This window comes from Chiloscyllium plagiosum, unplaced genomic scaffold (genome assembly GCF_037043375.1).
Source record: "Chiloscyllium plagiosum isolate Xiang-an unplaced genomic scaffold, Cpla_swu_hap1 HiC_scaffold_36, whole genome shotgun sequence".
Classification (NCBI taxonomy): Eukaryota; Metazoa; Chordata; class Chondrichthyes; order Orectolobiformes; family Hemiscylliidae; genus Chiloscyllium; species Chiloscyllium plagiosum.
Window position 1 is genome coordinate 52,535,146 of NW_028270174.1, and position 9,910 is coordinate 52,545,055.

Sequence of the window (9,910 nt, forward strand, 5' to 3'; positions counted from 1 at the left end):
AGCGGCTGAGATTAACTTGAACTCATCAAAATAAAAGGAAAGTACTCTGGGGGTAGAGCGGTGTAGGCAAGACCTGGGCAGACAGAATGGAGTTCGTTTTTTAAAATTCTTGTTTCTATCCAGAATTTTCCTTCCACACAATGTAACCTTTTATTTCCCATCACCCCAAGTCACCCATAGTATCTTTCTTTTCAGCTACTAAACATCACCAGTAAGTTGAATAATTTATGATCAAAGCCCCTCCCATCATCAAAGGTACGGCAGAAGTAGGAAGAGCTAGAAGGAGATTGGAGTAAACTTTTCTTGTGGTGAAACATGACTACTGTTCTAACACAAGGTATTTCAGAGGGATGGTCTAGTGAAGCTATGTGGATGGAACTCAGAAATAAGAAAAGCATGATTACTTTTATGCGATTGTAATAGTCCCCCCGGTAGTCAGAGTGAAATTCAGTAGCAAATATGTCGAAAGATCTTATTTATACGTGAGAATAATAGGATTGGAATAATAGCAAATTTTAACCTTCCAAACATAAAGTGGGACAGCCATGGTCTTAAGAGCTTGGATGGTGAGGAATTTGGTAAGTGCTAAAGTCAATTTTCTTCATTAATATGCAGATGTAACTATCACAGAAGGAGCAAACCTGACCTACTCTTGTGATATAAGGCAGGGCAAGTGACTGAATGGTTAGTAGGGGAGTGTTTTGGGGCCGGGGTCATAATTCGATTAGTTGTAAAATATTTATGGAAAGGATTGGCATTATATATAAGTTAAAGTTCTTAATTGGACGAGGGCAAATTTTGATAGTATGAGACAAAAACTTTCAAGGGTTGATTGGAGTAGACTGTTTGCAGCTCAAGGGGCGGCCGGCAAGAGTGAGGCTTTCAGAAGTGAGATAACGAGAGTTCGGAGGCGTGATGTTCCTGTTGGTGTGAAGATAAGGCAGGTAAGAGGAGGGACCACTGGAGGAATAACGATATCGAGGCTCTGGTTCAGATTAAGAATGAATCGTATATTAGATATAGAGAAATGAGATCAAGTGAATCCCGAAGAGTACAAGAAGTGCAGGGACATTGTAAAGAGGGAAATGAGGAGGGCAAGAAAGGAAAATGAGATAACCTTGGGAGATAATGTTAAAGATAATCCAAAGAGATTCGACTAGTACATTAAGAGCAAAGGGGTAGATCATAGAGTCATAGAGATGTACAACTTAGAAAGAGATCTTTCAGTCTCACTTGCCCATGCTGACCAGATATCCTAAACTAATCTAGTCCCATTTGCCAGTACTTGGCCCATATCCTTCTAAACCCTCCTATTCGTCGACACACTCAGATGCCTTTTAAATGTTGAAATTGCACCAGCCTCCACTGCTTCCTGCGGCAGTTCATTCCATACACACCATCCCCTGCATGAAAAAGTTACTCCTTAGGTACTTTCAACTTTTTCCCCTCTCACTCTAAACCTATACTCAGGAGGTTTAGATGAGACTCCATCCACCCCAGGGATAACGACCTTGTCTATTCACTGTATCCATGCCTCTGATGATTTTATAAACCTTTATAAAGTCACCCCTCAGCCTCCAACGCTCCAGGGAAATCAGCCCCAGCTCATTCAGCCTCTCCCTGTATAACTCTACATGGCTGTGAATATGTATAAGCCGAGAGAGATGTTTTCATAAATCATGTTACATTTTATATAAATGCTGTTTTTTTTATTATCATTTAGCTTAAAATAGAGGATGGGTATCTTTTCAATTTCATACCAGTAGCACAGAAAGACCTGGGGAAATAAACTGCAACAAAAAAGAAATGGACAAAAAGTTATTGCACTACGGATAATCTCACCATATCATTCGTGTAAAAAATAATTTCCTGTTTTGACCTTGAAGTTAATAGTCTATTAATTAGTCCTGTGTGTGTAATAATTTTCATCTATCTGTCATTCTACATTTAGTTGTTATAGTTACCGTGTGGATTACTGCACCTCTCTAAAAATTCAAAACAAAATAAAGTAAAACTGCAAATTAATATTGTATCTAATTACGAGAAAAATAATTAGCAATTCAATGACACCAAATTGGAAAGGAATGTTGAAATGTAGCCAATTCTGAGGACTACAAGAAGTTGCAAGAGATCATTAATTAATTTACGGCACGTTCAAATAATTAGCAAATGAAGATCCACACAGATGTGTTACATCTTGGTAGGAATAATGTGCAGGTCATTTATTCAAAGATGCACGTCTAAGTGAGGGAGACAAACAAAGGGATTTCAGACAATTACATCAGTTACTAACAATTTCACCACAGGTTCCAAAGGCCATAAAAATGCAAACAAGGCTCTAAGCTTTATCTCTAAAGGAATAGATTTGAAAGTAGGGTCACTATAGAAATTTGGTTGACTATAATTAAGAGCATTGCCTGCAGTTCGAGTTGACATATTATAGAATGTATGAGAGTGAAGAGAAGATTTATAAGAATGCTACACAAGTTTCTGGCTGTGTCTATCAAGGAAGAATTGTTGCGGTGTTCACTTCTCTCTTGTAAAGAAGGCTGACAGTTCTAAAATAATGAAAGGTTTTGAAAAGAGAAGGTACAGAGAAAACATTTCACTACCGGGTAGAACATAACTAGAGGCTGTCAATACAAGACGGTACCTCAAGAAATCCAAAAGGGAATTCAGAAGAAACCTCTTCACTGAAAGAATGATGAGAACGGGGAATTTGTGACCAGACGGAATAGTAGAAATCAATAATTTAGATGCATTTCAAGGAAACTAGGCGAGCACTTAGAAGGGATGGGAATAGAGAATTACAATGGGCGATTTAGATGAGAAAAGATGAGAAACACCTTGAGTGGAACATAAGCGCTGGCATGAACTGATTGTGCCAAATGGTCTGTTTTTCCTCTGTAATCCTATGGAGAAAATCACCATTGTATGAAACAAAAAGTGTATTAAGAACATCGAGAAGAATTATAAAGTTTCTCACAAAAAAAGTCTCAAGTATTCAGCACTGAATGTAAATGATTTTATCACATGGCCACACTTCACTATTTGCTTGCTAGCACTGAAACAGCAGTAATCACAGTACTCTTACTAGGAGTAGGAGTAACCCCGTGACCATGCACCAATTGGGGGATCTTAATGACTTATTAATGGTCTCAGTAGGACCTGCCAACCTGGTCCTGGGAATGTTGTGAACACTGTAGCCCTCATGGCTTCTTTCACTCACTTACTCTGATTTCCAGTTCCTGTAATGATCGCCACCATGGACAGGAGACTGTTCCAGTATGCAGATGGGATACCCAGTTATGAGCTATAAGGTACTTCATTCGGAGGGACATCCTGCAGGGGTGTCTCTAGGATGCAGGAGGAGGTCTCCCACACAATGGAGGACCCACCTACTGCTAACAAACTGCCAGCATTGGCGGGAGCAGACTCTACATTGACCACCTGAGTGGCCATCCTTTCCCTAATTTGGGATCAATAAAATACTACGGAGGTGGAAATATTACAGCCACTGAAACTCCTTCCTCCCCTTATTATTATCCACCTAATGACCTTGCAGCCTGTCCCTAGAAGGCTGATAGAACCCAGTCCCATTCCAATACTCAAGAACATGAAGAGCTGGTAAACTGGTCAACAGTGATAAAGCTTAACACAAACAGTCTTGTCCTGAGTGTTAAATTCTAAAGTGTAAGTTGAGATGAGTTCAATAAAAATGGCAGAAGTACCGAAACAACCACTTCCATCCAACAGAAACAAATTTCTATGAATGGGAACGGGTGGTCCGCTATTTGGAATGGAGCAGTGCATTTGAAAAGTTAATGTGGAGCAGCAATGTTATATGAAGGATGTGTGCACAGTTTGAAGCTGTTTGCTGATTCAGTTTTGCTAAAGCTTTGGCAGATACATTCCAATTAGAATCAATTAAATCTGCCAAAGTGGACATTAAACACTCACATTTATGAGATGCTTTAACATAGAACATAGAAAAGTACAGCACAGAACAGGCCCTTTGGCCCACGATGGTGTGCTGAGGTTTAATCCTAATGTAAAATATAATAACAACCTACACACCCCTCAACTCACTGCTAAACATGTGCATGTCCAGCAGTCGCTTAAAAGTCCCTAATGACTCTGCTTCCACCACCACCACTGGCAATACATTCCATACATTCACAACTCTCTACGTAAAGAACCTACCTCTGACATCTCCTCTATACCTTTCTCCTAATATCTTAAAAATATGACCCCCCTAGTACCAGTCAATCCTGCCCTGGGGAAAAGTGTCTATCTATTGACTATATCTATTCCTCTCATTATCTTGTATACCTCAATCAGGTCTCCTCTTTTTCTCCTTCTCCCCAGAGAGAAACGTCTGAGCTTATTCAACCTTTCTTCATAAGGCAAGCCCTCCAGTCCAGGCAGCATCCTGGTAAACCTTTTTTGAATGCTCTCCAAAGCCTCTACATCTTTCTTATCGTAGGGTGACCAGAACTGGACACAATATTCCAAGTGTGGTCTCACCAGGGACTTGTAGAGCTGTTGCAAAACCTCGCGGCTCTCAAACTCGATTAACCTGTTAATGAAAGCCAAAACACCAAATGATTTCTTAACAACCCTATCTATTTGGGTGGTAACTTTGAGGGATCTATGTACTGCACACCCAGATCCCTCTGTTCCTCCACACTGCCAAAAATCCTGTCTTTAACCCTATATTTATTCGAGTTCGACCTTCCAAACTGGAAAAGGATGGACCAAATGCCAAACAGGAGAAGTTTATTGGCATGTATCAGAAGAGTTAGGACCAAGACCAAAAACATGAAACCGGCTTTTAAGCAAGCTTTCAAAGAGAGAATGAGTACCAGAGGGCATCTGAGGAAGTTTATCAGTAAAGTACAGCTAATTAAGGGGGCTTGGCCATACTCATGGACAAAAAGATATAAAGCAATCAGAGAACCAAAGAACAGATTGTGTATATAAGGGGTACAAGAGACAGCGTGGATCAAGGCTTTGAAGAATTTAGAGATAGACGTAAGTTTAAACTCAATACATTAGATGATAATAAGCCAGTTCAGATCTCAGTCCATTCTCTATAAGCACAAGTTTAAGTTTACCAGTCTTGTCCAGGCCAGCAGTAAATGGGATTTTTATTTGCACTGTGCACATCTCCTGATTTCACAAGATATCTTAGTTTCCAAAGCTGTCTTTCAACAGCCAGACTGATATAATATTCAAAGAGGATCTTCATGAACAAAGTGGGCTTGTCAGGGGGTTAAATCATTTCAGATTTGAAAACTAGATTCCATTTTAATCATATCAGCCGGATATTGGATACTCCATTAACAAAAGTTTCCCAAATTCAAACGATTTTTGCAAATACAGAAATATTTTGACATAAATGGAAACAACATTTTATACTGAACAAGAAAAGAGTTCTGATGCTTTGGAAAGTGCACAATGATTGATCGAAATGTTCCCAATGGAAAAATGGACTGGTCAGATGGTGATGGACAGTTGACAACTGAACTTTGTTATGTTTTCAATTGGCAGGTTGCCTGAGTGGTCAAGGTATTGTCATACCAAATGAGGCAGAGAATGGCCATCACCAATTTAGTCGAATCACAACAAGCATTGGCAGTTAACTGCCAACCAACACCTGGTCCACTCTCCATGCCTTTACCAATCAGCACTCATTACACAGATATATTAAATTCCCCTTTCCACTGGAATTCTTGAGAGTGTCCTAATAAGTACAATATTAAAGACTTAAATTAAAAAAAACGTTATTTTCATCAATACTCAAAATTCCATGTTGTACCAGTTGGTAGAGATGAAACTTAACTATAATGTATCAGGCCTACAATGAACTGGTAAAGTGCGGCACTGGTCTCAGAGGAAAACCCGCAACAATGTCCTAGTGGAGATAATACTTTGCCTTTAATCCTATACAACAACAATTTCAAAGCCATTGAGGAACAGAAATAAATAGAAACTAACCACATGCACATACACACAGCACACTATTATTTAAAGTAATAGAGAGAAATTCTGCACTAACAGAAAACCTCATTGTCATTCTGAATACTGAATGTGGCACCAAAAGCACCTTTGTGATAATGACAGTTTGAAAGTCTAGCCCATATTGGTTTGCAGCAGTTGAAGAATTAGTCATTCTATTATGAATCCCGGTTAGTTCCGACACCAGTATGTGACCATAGATTCAGATTGTTTTTAAAGGCAGATATCAATATGAACGGCTCTCCTATGGACAGCACTCAAGAGATCTCACATCCATTGGCCTTTTAATAAAGAAATGGGGCAAACCTCAGAGATAGGGAAATGTAAATAAAGGAGTCACTATCAAGATTTCATCCAATTTGATAGTAACTGATACCTGATCACCAACTTCAGCTGCCACTTGAAAGGATAAAAGAAGCCCCATAAGGAGAACTCCAAATTTCACTTGATTCTGTGTCACATTATCACAAGAGAGCTTTGTAGTTGTCTTCTAGCAGACATCATTTTTTTCCACAAACCACAGAGATCAGAACCGAATAATGCAGAACCACATCAAAACTCATCTCCAGAAGCTGTGTCAATGGGTGTTTGGGTTTGCAGTGCCTCTGTATTCTGAGCTTCGGCCTCAACCTCTCGCTGATCCCTAGTTTTCTTGATAAGTTGCAGTTCCAGTCAGTTTCTATTTCATCATTGTCCCAGATTATAGAGGTTTCAGTATCAGTGAGTTCACCAGTATAGCGCATTGGTTAAATCAACAGTGGCTCCACTGAAAAGGCTTTTAAATCTTGAGGTTCATAGAACAGCACATAGTTATCCATGTTAAAAGATGTAATAACAATTAACAACATTATATTTGATTGCTATAGTTCCCATTACTGACTGCAATGAATCTACCTCATGGGATACAGAAACTCACCAATGTGAATAAAAACCTCTTAAACTTTGGCAAAGCCCGGGCTATTGACTTAAGAGAATAAACTCCATACAATAATGCAACAAAGAAAAGCAGATTGAAGTCAAATGATGCACAGGTTTGATAGAGAGCAAAATCCTCTCTACCCTAGCAGAGTAGAAAAGTTGTGCATTCATATAACATCTTAATGCCACCTCAGAGTATCCTAAACATCTCTTTCCAGATCTCTGAAACAAATGCAGAACCCCTGGGGCCACTGTCAACTACATACTATCAAACCTAGGGAATCATAGATGGAAATATCAGCATGTGCCCATGTAACAGTTTAAAATGTGTTTAATACCTCCGCTCGAGTAACTAACAAAATTGTTTCGAGGCATGAACAGTAAATGAGCCTGTTCCACCATTCAATAAGATCCTGACTGACCCGATATTAACAAGCTTATAAAACATTCCGCTGACAATATCCCACTTTAGCTTCTCTCATTCTATCATTTTAGTATATTCCACTACACATCTATTCTAAACTGAAGAATAATTTTCCTGCTGTTAGTTACTGTTCCACACTGTACTCCTTTTCTCATTCTCGAATTTAAAGAGCGTGCAATGCTTTTCCTCAGCCTATTCTTTAGACAAGATAACATAGATTGCAACAGACTCCACTGTTTGCTTGTACTTGACACAATGAGAACTATTGAGATATTTCAATACACTCCTTTAGTGAAAAATATAATTTGTTTTAATCCTTTAAAACCGGTTCAGTTCGTTTTATATTTGCATTGAATGGTATTTCAGTTTGATCCAGATATTAGTTTAAAGTGAAATGTTACAGCATTGAGCTTTGTCTCATTCTCCTTTGGTGGAAGTTGGAAAGGAGCGCTTTCTTACAACAGAGGGTCAAGAGAGTGAAAAATGAACGGCCAAGTTGAGTAATAATACATGCAGGTTCTGACAAAGTCAATTTTCAATCAGAGATGTTCTATACAACAACTGAAGTACTTTTGACCATGTAGTCACATGTCAGAAATGTGATATCTAATTTGTGTACCGTGAGAAAAGCAGGAAGGAGATGATGACCAGATGGTCTGCTCATCGGGATTGAGCGATAAATATTGGCTGGGACACCAGATATAATCTCACTTTAATTCAAAGTAATAAGGGTCCCATTAGAGTGCAGAGTGGCTTTGGTTTAATGCCTCATACACGTCTGATGTGCATGATTATCTCAGGATTGCACTGCCGTGCCAGTATCAATTAGTGTATTCTAACCCGGAGGGTAGATCTTGAACCCTCCGACTCAACGATCAGCATTATACTCAGTGGCACCTGAGCAACACACAATGCTCTGACAAGTGGCTTATTATTTACATCCCCAGGGATTAATGAAGCAATTAAGGGCAATTGCATCAATTCTGTATGAGATGCAAAACAGACCTCTGATGATAAATGATAGTCTCCCTACCCTTGGTCAGTAGGCTTAAGTTCCTAAATTAGATTTAGTAGACTTGGATTTCTGTCCCACCTACTACAGAGGTGTGTCATACATCGCTGAACATTTTAATTTTAAAAAAAGGAAAACCTCTCAACCAATGGGCTGTTGTCATTTGGAAAGTGCAATATGTGCAATTAGGAATCAGCACTTTGGGTCACCTTTGCTGATTCCCTGTGTGTTCTACGGGAGTCAGTAATTCCTGTCAGTGTCCACCGTTAAAGCTACAAAAAGTTCTCTAATATCTCTCCTCAGTAGGTCATTCTTCCCTTTTGAATATGGGCAGTGAGCACTCAGTCCTATCTCTTTATTAGCAACAAATGGCTACCTTGCTTCCAGCTTGCTATCAGCAAGAGGTTAACTTGCACTGTCAAAGTGTGGCAATACAGAGAACAACCCTCCCCATACATGACCCAGGCGAAGATCACAAGATGCAGCACAAGCCAGTGTTTATGCCCAGAATTAGATAACCAGGAATGATGTTCTCCACTGCTGGGGAGTCCCGAACCAGGCCTCACGGTCTAAGGAGACTGGCTCGGGCATTTTGGACTGAGATGAGGAAACGTTTCTTTACCCTGACAGTGGTGACTCTTTGGAATTCACTGTCATAGAAATTGATTGAGTCCAAAACATAATAGATTTTTTTTCGGACTAAAGGGGTCAAAGAATGATGGAACAGAGTACTGAGTTGGATAATCAGCCATCATCATTTTGAACAGCAGCGCATGCTTAAGGGGCTGAATGGCTAACTGCTCCACCTATTTCTGTGACCATTCTGTGGCTTGAAGAGATGGATTTTGTTCAAAAGCTCATCAAGATGATTGTGAATTAGACATTCCTCAAATTAAATTGAACAATGAGGAAGTTCTGGAATACTGGGATAAACTGCTGAGTTACTTCCAGATGAAAATCAAAATGACCTGAAAGAGTTGGTATAATCTCATGGGGAGATATGTGGGAATAACCTGGGAATTACTAATCTCACTACACATAATATTGATTGAGGAAATGCTGTTCCAATCAAGCAACATCCTACAGACTTAAACTTTGAAGGTTGGCACAGGTTCAGAAAGAGACTGAACACATGCTGAAGCATAACATGGTCGTACATTGGATCAAACTTACTTTTTGACTGTCACTTTCTTTTCTCGTGAACTTAAATTGTCAACTTCCTCAGAATTTGGACAGAGTTTGGACTCCATGTTTGCTTCTCAGCTTCAATTGAATGTAAGGACAAATTAAGACACTTCAAGCAAGCACTTTCAACTACAATTAAAGAGGCAGCTTGACATAGCACTTGGGGCAAATGGGATAGAATGTTATGGGGAGAAAGCATGATTAGGCTTTTGAGTTGGACAATCAGCCATGATCGTGATGAATGGCAGAGCAGGCTCGAAGGATTGCATGGCCTCCTCCTGCTCCTATTTTCTACGTTTCTAAACCAGCTTAAATACCCAAGAAATCTGAAGATTCAGAATTATAAGCCG